Here is a 15,522-nt window from a genome sequence, read left to right as displayed (position 1 = left end):
CTAACCCACTCCAGTGTTCTTGCCTGGAGAATCCCAGGGATGGTGGAGCCTGGTGGGCTGCCGTCTATGGGGTCGCACAGAGTCAGACACGACTAAAGTGACTTAGCAGCAGCAGCAGCATGTCTCTTCTGGTCCCCATGTCAAAAAGTACCTGTCTTTCCCTGATGAGTAGTGATTTGAGTATTTATATATCTTCTTTTGTAAAGTTTCTGTTCAAATATTTTGCTTAGTTTCCCCGCCCCCCCCATTGGGTTGTTTAGCTTTTTATTGTTGCTCTGTAAAATTTCTTTATATATTCTTGACATGGAATTTGTTCTAATGTATGAAAGAGGCAATAAATAAAAGCTTAAAAGGCAAAAACAAAGCAAAACTTACCTGTCCCGTGACCAATGTTCTCATGATTCTTCTCTGTAAGGCAAAGAAGGATTCATTTATGACAGTCCCACCAAATGTTACCACTTAAATAAAATGCACTGGTTTCCAGAAAGCCTAAACAGTAACTTTAATTTGGGGAATATCAGGTACTGCAGAGAGGCTTCCCAGGTGGCTCAGTGGTAAAGAACCCACTTGCCAATGCAGGAGACCCAAGAGATGTGGATTCGATACCTGGGTTGGGAAGATCCCCTGGAGGAGCGCATGGCAACCTGCTCCAGTATTCTTGCCTGGGAGAATCCCATGGACAAAGGAGCCTGGCAGGCTACTGTTCATAGGGCAGCAAAGAGTCAGACACGACTGAAGCATCTTAGCACGCACAGCCTCATGCAGGTATTGCAGAAGTCATCAGTAAGAGAGAGGGAGGAGTCTGGATTTTCTGGACTCCCCAAATTACGTCCAATGCGTAGTTGTTGTGATTCTGACCGTAAGTCCTGTTGAATTTCCCCAGAATGTTAAACAAAGTTGGCACAACATTGACTCTCTGTACATTCTCCCCCTCGTTTGGGCCTTGTTACCAATTCCAGGCCAGATTGCCCTCACTGACCTACTGCTCTAACACTCCCCACACCTCTTCCAACATTTTCAGCCATTTTCTTCTTCCTTCCTGCCTCCCTAAAATACCTGTAACTAAGGTAACCATATATCCTAGGATGATCCTGGTTTCTACCTGTTTTTCTGGCATAATTATCAATATATTGATCCTTCTTTTAAATGTGTGCTAGTTTGGAAAACAAATTACCTGGTAACCCTACCTGTAGCTGAATGAATTTGAGCGAAGCCTGAAGGCAAGTCTAGGGTGAGGAAAGAGAAAGAGCAGAGCTTAAAAAGTCAAGCTTAGAAGGTGCCAACCCTTGTCTACCCTGCAGCGCCATCCCTCATGCATTGGTGCCAGGCCAGCTTTCGCTGGCATCATACCAGGATGAGACTGGCTCTCAGGAGAGGTGTCTCATAAGTAAACTGAAAGCAAGAGATTCCTAGAAATTAGAGGTAAAAAGATTCAAAAGACAATGGAGGATGGTTATATGAGAGCGTCAAAGGTTATATGCATTCCATGAGGATGCAGGAAGACAGTAGTTTTGTTGCTTCAATTTTATCTCCATTCCTGAGGGGGTGGTGAGGTGTACAACACTGGCGTCCTGGCTGATTCCTTTTGCTCCTTACCATTCGGGTGTTCCTGCTGAGGACCACAGAGGACTCGCCCTTACCAGGCAGGTTGCTTGGATTAGATTTGGTTGCCTGGACCAAAAGGCAGGACCAGGGTCAGGTCCCATTTGTCACTTGGTGACCATGAGAATTATTTTCACTTTGATGGGCAAACTTTCCAACTGCAAAGTAAAAAGAGTTAAACCAGATGGTCTCTAAGGCAATAGTTCAAAATATTTGTATATTGCTTAAAGAATTTGAAGAACTTTCTTCCTTAAGCAGTTTTACATTAATTTAAAATGTGAAAGTGAAAAAGCTGGCTTAAAACTCAACATTCAAAAAACTGAGATCATGGCATCTGGTCCCATCACTTCATGGCAAATATATGGGGAAAAAATGGAAACAGTGACAGAGTTTATTTTCTTGGGCTCCAAAATCGCTGCAGAGAGTGACTGCAGCCATGAAATTAAAAGATGCTTTCTCCTTGGAAGGAAATCAATGACAAGCCTAGACAGTGTATTGAAAAGCAGAGATATCACTTTGCTGACAAAGGTCCATCTAGTCAAAGCTATGGTTTTTCCAGTAGTCATGTATGGATGTGAAAGTTGGATCGTAAAGAAGGCTGAGCGCCGAAGAATTGATGCTTTTGAACTGTGAGGCTGGAGAAGACTCTTGAGAGTCCCTTGGACTGCAAGGAGATCCAACCAGTCAATCCTAGAGGAAATCAACCCCGAATATTCATTGGAAGGACTGAAGCTAAAGCTCCAGTACTTTGGCCACCGGATGTGAAGAACTGACTCATTGAAAAAGACTCTGATGCTGGGAAAGATTGAGGGCAGAAGAAGAAGGGGGAGACAGAGGCTGAGATGGTGGGATGGCATCATTGACTCAATGGACATGAATTTGAGCCAACTCCAGGAGTTAGTGAAGGACAGGGAGCCTGGTGTGCTGTGGTTCATGGGGTTGCAAAGGGTTGGACATGACTGAGCAACTGAATAACAACAACAAAAAACACAAGATGTAATTTCCAACACATGATGGATATGGACATTTTATTCATAAAGGCCTGGTTACATTATTCTTTAAAATGTATCCAAATACCACAGCCATTTTATACCCATATCATCTTTTTTACCTCAAAAAATTATTATTTAATACATGGAAAGCTTACATTGTTCCCGTTTCAATTTGAACTTATTTTAGTCTGTCTGTTGTTGTTTAGTCACTGTGTTGTGCCCGATTCTTTGCAACCCCATGGACAGTAGGCCACCAGGCTCCTCTGTCCATGGGATTTCCCAGGCAAGAACACTGGAGTGGTTTGCCGTTCCCTTCTCCAGGGGATCTTCCCAACCCGGGGACTGAACCGACATCTCCTGCATTGCAGGTGAATTCTTTACCACTCAGCTATCTTAGAATACACTCATTTTGTTCTACTTCCCCAAAAGAATTTTACCCTTGATATAATTTTCTGTATGTTTGAAAGTTTTTTTAAAAAATCACACTATCACTCCTTGATGCAACAAAAGTATGTGAACACAATTACATTTTTAAAATTTCCTGTGACTGTAAATTTCAAAGGGTAAAAACAGTAAATAAACTCTAGATGGAGTTATCACTACAACTGTTTTGACCAACTGAAATCATTAAACAAGTAAGTAAAATTTTATTGGAATTGTTTCTCTTGGAAAGATGGATAGAGCTGGCTTAGGTTTTGAGCAAGTTATTTATGATTTAGTACAATTTATTGAAATAGTTTTATTCCCCCCCCCCTCCTTTTTTTTTAAAGAAGTGCTAAGGAACATTCAGGTATGGCCTAAATCAAATCCCTTATGATTATATAGTGGAAGTGAGAAATAGATTTAAAAGACTAGATCTGGTAGATAGAGTGCCTGATGAACTATGGAATGAGGTTCGTGACATTGTACAGGAGACAGGGATCAAGACCATCCCCATGGGAAAGAAATGCAGAAAAGCAAAATGGCTGCCTGAGGAGGCCTTACAAATAGCTGTGAAAAGAAGAGAAGCGAAAAGCAAAGGAGAAAAGGAAAGATATACTCATTTGAATGCAGAGTTCCCAAGAACAGCAAGGAGAGATAAGAAAGCCTTCCTCAGTGATTAATGCAAAGAAATAGAGGAAACAATAGAATGGGAAAGACTAGAGAGCCCTTCAAGAAAATTAGAGATACCAAGGGACATTTCATGTAAAGATGGGCTCAATAAAGAACAGAAATGGTATGGACCCAACAGAAGCAGAAGATATTAAGAAGAGGTGGCAAGAATACACAGATCAGATCAGATCAGTCGCTCAGTCGTGTCCGACTCTTTGCGACCCCATGAATCACAGCACGCCAGGCCTCCCTGTCCATCACCAACTCCCGGAGTTCACTGAGACTCACGTCCATCAAGTCAGTGATGCCATCCAGCCATCTCATCCTCTGTCGTCCCCTTCTCCTCTTGCTCCCAATCCCTCCCAGCATCAGAGTCTTTTCCAATGAGTCAACTCTTCGCATGAGGTAGCCAAAGTACTGGAGTTTCAGCTTTAGCATCATTCCTTCCAAAGAAATCCCAGGGCTGATCTCCTTCAGAATGGACTGGTTGGACCTCCTTGCAGTTAAATTGAAGAAAGTAGGGAAAACCACTAGACCATTCAGGTATGACCTAAATCAAATCCCTTATGATTATACAGTGCAAGTGAGAAATAGATTTAAGGGCCTAGATCTGATAGATAGAGTGCCTGATGAACTATGGAATGAGGTTCGTGACATTGTACAGGAGACAGGGATCAAGACCATCCCCATGGAAAAGAAATGCAAAAAAGCAAAATGCTTGTCTGGGGAGGCCTTACAAATAGCTGTGAAAAGAAGAGAAGCGAAAAGCAAAGGAGAAAAGGAAAGATATAAACATCTGAATGCAGAGTTCCAAAGAACAGCAAGAAGAGATAAGAAAGCCTTCTTCAGCGATCAATGCAAAGAAATAGAGGAAAACAACAGAATGGGAAAGACTAGAGATCTCTTCAAGAAAATCAGAGATACCAAAGGAACATTTCATGCAAAGATGGGCTCGATAAAGGACAGAAATGGTATGGACCTAACAGAAGCAGAAGATATTAAGAAGAGATGGCAAGAATACACAGAAGAATACACAGAAGATCTATACAAAAAATATCTTCACGACCAAGATAATCACGATGGTGTGATCACTCACCTAGAGCCAGACATCCTGGAACGTGAAATCAAGTGGGCCTTAGGAAGCATCACTATGAATAAAGCTAGTGCAGGTGATGGAATTCCAGTTGAGCTACTTCGAATCCTGAAAAATGATGCTGTGAAAGTGCTGCATTCAATATGCCAGCAAATTTGGAAAACTCAGCAGTGGCCACAGGACTGGAAAAGGTCAGTTTTCATTCCAATCCCAAAGAAAGGCAATGCCAAAGAATGTTTAAACTACCGCACAATTGCACTCATCCTAAACGCTAGTAAAGTAATGCTCAAAATTCTTCAAGCCAGCCTTCAGCAATATGTGAACCATGAACTTCCAGATGCTCAAGCTGGTTTTAGAAAAGGCAGAGGAACCAGAGATCAAATTGCCAACATCCACTGGATCATTGAAAAAGCAAGAGAGTTCCAGAAAAGCATCTATTTCTGCTTTATTGACTATGCCAAAGCCTTTGACTGTGTGGATCACAATAAACTGTGGAAAATTCTTCAAGAGACAGGAATACCAGACCACCTGACCTGACTCTTGAGAAACCTGTATATAGGTCAGGAAGCACCAGTTAGAACTAGACATGGAACAATAGACTGGTTCCAAATAGGAAAAGGAGTACGTCAAGGCTGTATATTGTCACCCTGCTTATTTAACTTATATGCAGAGTACATCATGAGAAACGCTGGGCTGGATGAAGCACAAGCTGGAATCAAGATTGCCGAGAGAAATATCAGTAACCTCAGATATGCAGATGACACCACCTTTATGGCAGAAAATGAAGAACTAAAGAGCCTCTTGGTGAAAGTGAAAGGGGAGAGTGCAAATGTTGGCTTAAAACTCAACATTCAGAAAAGTAAGATCATGGCATCCATCCCATCACTTCATGGCAAATAGATGGGAAATAGTGGCTGACTTTATTTTGGGGGGCTCAAAAATCACCGCAGATGGTGACTGCAGCCATGAGATTAAAAGACACTTACTCCTTGGAAGGAAAGTTATGACCAACCTAGGCAGCATATTAAAAAGCAGAGACGTTACTTGGCCAACAAAGGTCTATCTAGTCAAAGCTATGGTTTTTCCAGTGGTCATGTATGGATGTGAGAGTTGGACTGTAAAGAAATCTGAGCACCAAAGAATTGATGCTTTTGAACTGTGGTGTTGGAGAAGACTCTTGAGAGTCCCTTGGACTGCAAGGAGATCTAACCAGTCCATCCTAAAGGAGATCAGTCCTGGGTGTTCATTGAAAGGACTGATGTTGAAGCTGAAAATCCAAATCTTTGGCCACCTGAGGTGAATAGCCGACTCATTTGAAAAGACCCTGATGCTGGGAAAGATTGAGGACAGGAGGAGAAGGGGATGACAGAGGATGAGATGGTTGGATGGTATCACCGATGCAATGGACATGAGTTTGGGTGAACTCCGAGAGTTGGTGATGGACGAGGAGATCTGGCTGCCGTTCATGGGGTCGCAAAGAGTCGTACATGACTGAGCGACTGAACTGAACTGAGGAACATTATTTATATAAAAGCAGATGGCACTGGGAGGATTTTCCTTACAGCAATATCAGTCTTTGATTTGAAGTCCTGAGTTACATGTAAAAAATAACCCTGTGATCCATTATTAAAAATAATTTTTAATGTTCTATCAGCTAACAAGCCTATAGGTCATCTTTCAATTATTTTGAAAGCAAATACTTGGAAAATACTTTTTGCAAGAAATTAGACTTGCAAAAGTATTTATTTCCTAACCTGTATTCACTTTTGCATTCAGAAAACTAAGATCATGGCATCTGGTCCCATCACTTCATGGGAAATAGATGGGGAAACAGTGGAAAGAGTCTCAGACTTTATTTTTTGGGGCTCCAAAATCACTGCAGATGGTGACTGCAGCAAAGACGCTTACTCCTTGCAAGGAAAGTTATGAGCAACCTAGATAGCATATTCAAAAACAGAGACATTATTTTGCCAACAAAGGTCTGTCTAGTCAAGGCTATGGTTTTTCCAGTAGTCATGTATGGATGTGAGAGTTGGACTGTGAAGAAGGCTGAGCGCCGAAGAGTAGATGCTTTTGAGCTGTGGTGTTGGAGAAGACTCTTGAGAGTCCCTTGAACTGCAAGGAGATCCAACCAGTCCATTCTAAATGAGATCCGTTCTGGGTGTTCTTTGGAAGGAATGATGCTAAAGCTGAAACTCCAGTACTTTGGCCACCTCATGCAAAGTGTTGACTCATTGGAAAAGACTCTGATGCTGGGAGGGATTGGGGGCAGGAGGAGAAGGGGATGACAGAGGATGAGATAGCTGGATGGCATCACTGACTCAATGGACGTGAGTCTGAGTGAACTCCGGGAGTTGGTGATGGACAGGGAGGCCCGGCATGCTGTGATTCATGGGGTCGCAAAGAGTGGACACGACTGACTGACTGAACTGAAATGAACTGATTCACTTTCTCAAAACTGACTCCGATATTTTGAATTGTTATTTTGTTTGGTCTCCCAGGGGTCTTTCCTCTCTGGGGTAGCACCCAGGATAAAATGCAGAACAGGGAAGAGTAACTTTTGTCAAGTAAGAACAGGCCTGGGAGAAAAGAACTAAGAAAGTAGAGCCTGTCCAGCAAGTTACTTTCCCAGACAAATGAATTTTAGGCATGAGCACTTGTATTTATTCTACATCTGGAAACTGATACCAACCTCCTAACCTATGAATATATACCCTGAAAGAAAATCTTCCTGATCCTCAGGACCACTTGCACCTCACTTTGAAGATCCAGCTCTAATATCTAAAGGTCTGGACAATGTTAAGTTCAAGCAAAACAACGGAAAGAAAAAATTTTCAAGTTCATTGCATTTACTTACTTCTGATTAGGTAATGAGACATTGAAGCCTGTACAGTAAATCTGCATACCCCAGCCCCGCCCCCACCTGTCCGTCAGCCATCCATTCTTTTCTCCAAGCAATGGATGAAAAGTTGCCCTGGGTAATCTGTGGAGATGATCTCACATATTCATTCAGTTATGATCAGAGATAGTCTTTTCTTCCTCCTCTTTCACAATTGCTACTGTGCTCTACATACTGTCTGGTATCTTTAGTGTTGCTTTGCTTAGAAATTATATTGGAGATTTTTTTTTTAATGTCATCATATAAAAAATACCCTTATTCTTTACTGACTGAACAGTAGTCCATTAAATGTTATAATTCACTTAAACAGGCCCTTATTGGTATTCTTTTAGCTTGCTTCCAATATTATTTAAACAATACTGTGATAAATACATTGTACATATATCGCTTTGCATATGTGTGAATATATTCACTGAGGAACTTCTAAAAGTGGAATGTCTGGTCCAAGGACCTGTGTATGTATTGATTTTAATTAGGCATTAGTAGTAAACTGCTTATCTCTGAGAGGATGTGCCGATTTAATCTACCACCCACAAGATATGAGTGCCTATCTTAGTTATCCATAACTCTGTAACTGTTCCTGTGACAAATCACCCCCAAATTGAGTGGCTTCCAACATCAGTAATCACTTCTTCTCCTTTGTTTCTGCGGGTCTGGATGATGTGTGACTTGGCTGGGTTGTCCTGGTTTGGGATCTCTTAGACGGTTGCGTTCAGCTGGGAGCTGGGGTCATCTTGAAGACTTCCTCAGTCAAGCCTCTGGTGTGGGACTGGGGAGAAATGAGCCCCAGGTGATGGGATCGTGGAGACCTCTCATGCGTCTCCGTCCTTTGGGGTCTCTCTACATAGTCTCTCTCAAGGTAGCCAGACTTCTTTCGGAAGTATCTGTCAGTGGACATTTGGGTGGTTTCCACGTCTTGGCCATTGTGGATAGTGCTGCTTTGAACACAGGGGTGCATGTATCTTTTTGAAATACAGTTTTGTCCAGACATATGCCCAGGAGTGGGATTGCTGGATCATACAACAACTCTATTTGTAGTTTTTTGAAGATCATCCATACTGTTTTCATAGTGGTTACATCAACTTACATCGGTGATTTTTCCATGAAAAAAAAATTTGCATGTGTATTTAATTAAATTTCACTTAGGCTTCCCTGGTGGCTCAGAGGTTAAAGCGTCTGCCTCCAATGCGAGAGACCCAGGTTCAATCCCTGGGTCCGGAAGATCCCCTGGAGAAGGAAATGGCTACCCACTCCAGTATTGTTGCCTGGAGAATCCCATGGACGGAGGAGCCTGGTAGGCTACAGTCCACGGGGTCGCAAAGAGTCGGATACGACTGAGCGACTTCACTTTCACTTTGTTTTAACCTTCTGGCTTTTTTGTCATATTTGGAAATTCTTCTCACTGGGAAACTGTGAGTGTTCCTTCCCGTGTTTTCTTCTGCTCTGTGTGGCTTGGCTTGGTTTCTACATTTTTACTTTTGATGCACTTAATATTAATTTTATTTTAAAGTGTGAAGTATGGACTAGAATGCCGTTTTCCGGTGGCTATCTAGTGTGCTTAAAATGTTGCCCGTGTCGTGTTCATGAACTCTGCGTGTCACCTCCTTCTGTTCCACTTGTTATGTGGGTCTTTATGTGATGCTCCTGCACTGTTTTAAATTTTGTAGTCACGTAGTGTATTTTAATATCTAGTAGGACTACTTCCCCTTGTTTATCATCTTCCTAATTATCTAGGCTATTTTTTCTAGTCTATTTTTCTGTGAAAACAATTTCTTAATTACATGGCGGTATTACCAGCCAATGATTGTGATTAGGCTGAGATATTTGGGATTTTTCTGCACATAAAAGAAGGAAATGGGAGGTAACTTGACATCTTAAGAAAAAAACCAAAAACAAAAACTGGCACTCAGAGAGACAATTTCAATCTCAAATCTGCAGAATAGCCTGTGGCCTTGCTCTAAGCCCTGATGATACTTAACTAGGAATGACCCAGCGTGGTAAAGATTAATGAGGAAAAGAAAAATGCTAACCTTTTATAAGATCATTTTCCTCTAGAGAATTTTAGTGTGCCAACCTTAATGATTAGGAATCATGCAACATTTCTGATTGCTTGTCTGTGTTACTGTTTGGGTATAGTTTGCCAAAAAGCAAATTGTTCCTAAAAGCACGGTGAAGGGGTAGTGTATGGCATTCAGTCTTTAGAGGTTTTATTCACAAATATTGTGTTAGGCTTTTCCGTATTTTTCAACAAGCCAACGCATCGAATGAAAATGTCTTAGAAGTGCATTTTTGTTACTTTTCGATTCACTTTCAGGGTTGTAAACACATTTCTGTGTTCTGCCTAATGTACAACAACATTAAAAGCATAGAACTTGGCTCTTGTTGCAACTTTCTTAAGGGATCAAAGGCACTTTGCTATTGTTCCCTCCTTGTTCTCCTGGGATGCTGGGAGATCCTGCAGAGTCTCTTGCAGTACACACTTGTAAAATGCCTTGGATTTGCAGAGGTTTTGCTATTAGTATTTAATAATGGGTCTCAGGATTTCAGGATTTCTCTCATGGGGGAAAAAAAAAACAAAGCTCAAAAGTTCAAGAAAAGCATGAATAAAAAGCAAACAGAAACTGAAGATCTGAAAACCCTGTTGCATATTGAATTGCCTCTGTATCTGTGTATGTGACCTTATTTGAAAAAGTAAGATCATTTTTAAGTTGTTTTTTTAAATTGAGATATACTTGACATATAACATTGTGTAAGTGTAAGGTGTAAAACGTGTTGATTTGATGCATTTATATATGGCAATGTGATTACCACCATAGCTTCAGCTCATATCTCTATCACAGTATATAATCATCATTTCTTTTTTGTGATGAGAACTTTGGAGATTTAGTCTCCTAGCGATTTTAAAGTATTTCATTCAGTACTATTTACTACTGGAAATAGGGTCACTGCAGATGTATTTTAAGTTTCTCAAGATGGCATCCCCCCTGGAGAAGGAAATGCAACCCACTCCAGTATTCTTGCTTGGAGAATTCCATGGACAGAGGAGCCTGGTGGGCTAAGGGGTCGCAAAGACTCAGACACAACTGAGCGACTAAACAGCAGGCTGCCATCATCCTGCATTGAGAATGGACCCTAAATCCAACAGCTGGTGTCCTGGTAAGAGACAGGACAGAAGGACTTAACACAGAGAGACACAGGGGAGAGAACAGTGTGAAGACAGAGGCAGAGACTGGAACGGTGAGCTTCTAAACCAAAAACGCTAGCGACTTCTAGGCAGTGACCAAAAGCTAGAAGATGGGCATGGACCGGGTTCTCCCTCAGGGCATCCAGAAAGAGCCAACGCTGCCGACACCCTGGTTCAGCCTCCTGGTGTGCAGAACAGAATAGGGGTCTATTATTTTAAGCCACCCAGCTTGTGGTAGTTTGTTATTGGCTAAGAAAGGGAGTGGGGGGCAGACACAGGAAACTACATAGACCTTTCATCAAGAGAGGCTGAGCAGAAAAGCTCAGGGTCTGTGAACTTGGTGAAACAGAAGAAACACTCTGCAGTTTCCCCACCCGCCTCAGCTCCCCACTATGCTCACTCCCAGGGCCCTAACTCACTCTACACACCTTAGATTTCCCCTCTGTGAGTCACTCTCCTCCAGATTCAAGAGGATCCTCTCTTTCTCTTCAAATTTTCCCCTGTGCCCAGACCTCCCCCCGGGTTCCGCTTACAGCAGAGCTTGCGAGCCTGTTCACAGCATGGTAGAAGGCAATAATATACGGGTGTTGACCTTCTCAGGAATATTTGTATTCTTAAAGCCGTTAGACAGGGCTCAATTGAGAAGGAATTCTCTCTCCTGGAGGAATCTCTGGAATCACCGTGGGGGCGGGGTGAATAATTTTGCAGAGGGTCTTCTCCCAGCCTCGGTCCTCCCTGCTTTCTCGCTTCCACTGCTTCCTCAGGGACCCTGTTTTCTGTGGTTTCATCAGAGCAAAGGAAGGACCCCACCAAGTCCAGCTGGATGAATGCCCTTTTCAGGCCCAGCACCCTGCAATGAGTGGAGGCCAGGGTGGGCCAGGCACAGTGACCCAAAGGTTAAGGCTTGTAGGGGACGCTGTGGAGAAACTGCTTTGAAGGAGGGGAGAACTTCCATGAGGGTCATGCGTGGGCAGAACTGGCTTCACAAAATTTTCAGGGCCCAGTACACATTGAATGTGGGCCTGGGGTTCATACTCATTAAGGGTGGCATGACGATGAGAGCTGAGCACTGAGCTGTGCAGGACCCCTCTAAACGTGAGGCTCCACACACGCATGTGTTCTCACGAGGTTGACCCTGTGTAGCGGCTACCAAAACTTTGAATCAGAACTTGAAGGGCTGCAGGAACTTGGGTCACTGGGCATCTATTTGTGGACTCATTCCAGGAGCCATGTAGCACAAAGAGATGCTGCCATCAGAGACCAAAGACATGGGCTTGGCAAGGGGACCTTGAGGAAGGCCCTCTGCCGGCTGCCCGGACGAGTTGGTATAGGTTACAGGGGAAAAAGTAAAATAAACATGATCAGGTATTTAAAGTCCTCCAGCAGGAAGGCTCCCGGTGACTGGGGGAGATCTTGTTTCTAGACCCCAAGGTTGTCTTGCCTCTGCAGGATGCTCTTGCCTTGGCATGAGCCAGAGTGTGGGGGGTTGGGAGTTTAGGGTGAGGGCGAAGGTTAGGATGCTGATGCTGAGGGAGCTTACAAGGAAGGGGAGAGATTTGGCGGGAAAGAGATACATCTCAGGGAAGTGGAATTCTGTGCAGGTGATGCAAACACTGTGCCTCCACACCACCCCCCCACTCCTACCCCACTTCCTGGCAGATCTGCAGTAAAAGAATGGCCTCTCAGAAATCTGTGGAGTGAGCTTTCTTTGGGAGGATGAAGAGAAGAGTTTAGTCTAGGTAAGAGTGTAGAGCTGAGGTGAGGGCTAGTATATTGTAGCCTTCTTAGCACAGAGAGGTAAACTTCTGCAGAACTCACTGAATTGAAGGGGGCCTCTGAGCTGAGCAGCCCTAGAACAATCACAATGAAAAGATTTTTGCCTTTTGTTTTGGTTCTTGAGCTTGGAAAACTCCGGAGGGGCGAACAAACAGCTGGGGGGCACAGTCTGGTTGGGGTGGGTTCAGTTCCTGGGAGGAGAAGAACATACAGGAGTGCCTGTTGACTTAGTTCTGGAAGCCAGGGGAGGAGCTGGGAAGAATAGTGAAGTCTCAGGCTCCCTCCTGTCTGACAGAGATTAGGCACTGAGAGTCCCTGGGGCTAAAGCCAGCCAATTTCTTTCCTCCCACCAGACCAGCTTTGGGCTATTCCCTGATTCAGAATTGTTGCACTGGCTCCTGGGTATTTTGCTGATGGCTATGACCTTATCATTTTCCTAGTCAATGAACCCTGGGAATTGACCTTTTAGTCTAGAAAGTGTTATCTCTGTATAACTAGCTGTGGGTTGTGAGTACCTCTGGTTTTAATTCACTTGTCAGACTGGTCTGAGGCCAGAGTACACGTTGCGGACTTTGTCAATTCCAGAAATGAGCTCTGAGCATATTTTCTTTCTCAAGTAGCACAAAAACTTTCTATTTGTCCAAAATAAATGACCAACAATGTCCTACCTAAACAGGTTCTACAGATACCTCCAGATACAGTGTGCCCCCTAAACACCCCAAGAATGTGTCCACAAATGTTTAATTTCTATAAACAACACTGGTGTGAACAAAGCAGGATCCACAGTTGATGTTTGTCATTCTTGTGTCGGGTGGGGCAAGGTATTTCTAGTTCCCTGCTTCACCTCTGAGCCACCTTTCTGAGAAACACCACCACCTCTTGCCGCTCTTCCAAACTGAAACCTTAGCTGACCTCAGCTCTGGTGAGATTCCCAGGCACGACCTACTTACACATTTCAAAGAAGAAAAAAAAAAAGACACTTTTAACTCAGCTGGTAGGTTTTACCTCCTGTTCTCAAGCATGGAGTTAACTCAGGTATGTAATCTTCTGAAGTGATGACTTCAAATCTACTATATGCACATTGGTCTCCACTTACGGAATTGCTATTTATATTAATTTAAACAGGTCAGAAAATACTCGGAGAAGGCAATGGCACCCCACTCCAGTACTCTTGCCTGGAAAATCCCATGGATGGGGGAGCCTGCTGGGCTGCAGTCCATGGGGCCGAGAAGAGTCAGACACGACTGAGCAACTTCACTTTCACTTTTCACTTGCATGCATTGGAGAAGGAAATGGCAACCCACTCCAGTGTTCTTGCCTGGAGAATCCTAGGGTTGGGGGAGCCTGGTGGGCTGCTGTCTATGGGGTCGCACAGAGTCGGACACGACTGAAGCAACTTAGCAGCAGCAGCAGCAGCAGCAGCAGCAGAAAATACTATAAACTCCTAAAATGTCATTTAGTACCAAAGCTTAAAATTATATGGTTTCCTTAAGCCACAAAAATAGAGCAATAGTAATACTTACTTTTAGGACTCTATATTTTAAGTCAGGGTTGTACGTGGCATTTGATCTCTGGAAAAAGTTGTTAGTTGCTTAAAGTATTCTTTGCCTTTTTCATCCTTTAACACTTATCTCCCCATTCCAGCCCACCACTCCTGCTCACCCCCCACCAAGAGCCAGCCTGCTGGAGGCCAGTGGTTTTTTTCCATTGTTTAAATGATCAACCACTCGGGGACTCCATCCATCAAGTCCAGTGTTTGGGTTTGTTTTGTTTGGTAGATGAAAAAGCCCAAACTCGCTGTTCCCCGGTCCTTTCTACATACCACTGTATGGAAACCAAGACCAAGTGTCCTCCCAAGAAATAACAGAAAACGGATAATTCTGTGAGCTAAGAAGGCTTCCCACTAAAGCCTGTTCTCCATCCTTCCCACCAAATTCTGCTCCAATTCCATAGTCTCTAGAAGTGGAGGGCCAAGGAGCAGCCGCAGAAGCCAGGCTCATTCATTCACTCGTTCATTCATTCATTCTGACAAACATTTACTGAGCATCTACTATGTGCTGGGTCCTGTGGCTACTGATGTTGATGTGGAGGAAGAAAGTTCAAGAACTCACAAATCCTAGCATATGGATTTAAGGTCAATCCTGGAGAGAAATAGTCTCAGAACCTTACGGCAAGGACACAGTCATCAACTGTCTCTGCTTCTAGCCTCCAGCCCACATCTATCGCAACAAGTGAATATGGCCAGTGGCGGAGGACTCTTCCTCAGGGAAGACTGTTCTTCCCATCAGTCCCAGCTTTGTCCCCTAGAACTTCACATAAGCACCATGCTATTTCTCCCCACAATCACCTTCTCCCGTTTGAAGGCAGTGGCCGTGTTGCTGGTATTCTTCACACAATGTAAAGGGTCAAAGGTGTGGGAGACTGGCCCATGCTGCTGCTGCTGCTGCTGCTGTTGCTAAGTCGCATCAGTCATGTCCGACTCTGTGCGACCCCGTAGACAGCAGCCCACCAGGCTTCTCTGTCCCTGGGATTCTCCAGGCAAGAACACTGGAATGGGTTGCCATTTCCTTCTCCAGGCCCATACCTCAGTATGGTAATATGCAGAAATGCCTGGGCTTTTCCAGAAACAGCTGGGGTGTCTCTACCCTAAGTCTGTTTGAATAAGACTATGAAAATCCTATTAGGAATGAATTCACCCAAGGAGAGGAGTAAGATTGAGGTGACCAATTTTACCCATCACCAAGGCTTGATCATTGAAGAGCTCTGGGTCCCAAAACAGATTTTTAAAATACACAAGTGTTTGTGTGCACAGAAAAGAAGACAAAAGGGTGATTTTTTTTCCTATAGGTGGGATGATTTTTAATGTTTTCTCTATATTTTAAAT

This window comes from Bos javanicus, chromosome 10, assembly GCF_032452875.1.
Source record: "Bos javanicus breed banteng chromosome 10, ARS-OSU_banteng_1.0, whole genome shotgun sequence".
Lineage (NCBI taxonomy): Eukaryota > Metazoa > Chordata > Mammalia > Artiodactyla > Bovidae > Bos > Bos javanicus.
The sequence above is the reverse complement of the archived record's forward strand: the minus strand, read 5'-3'. Positions refer to the sequence as shown.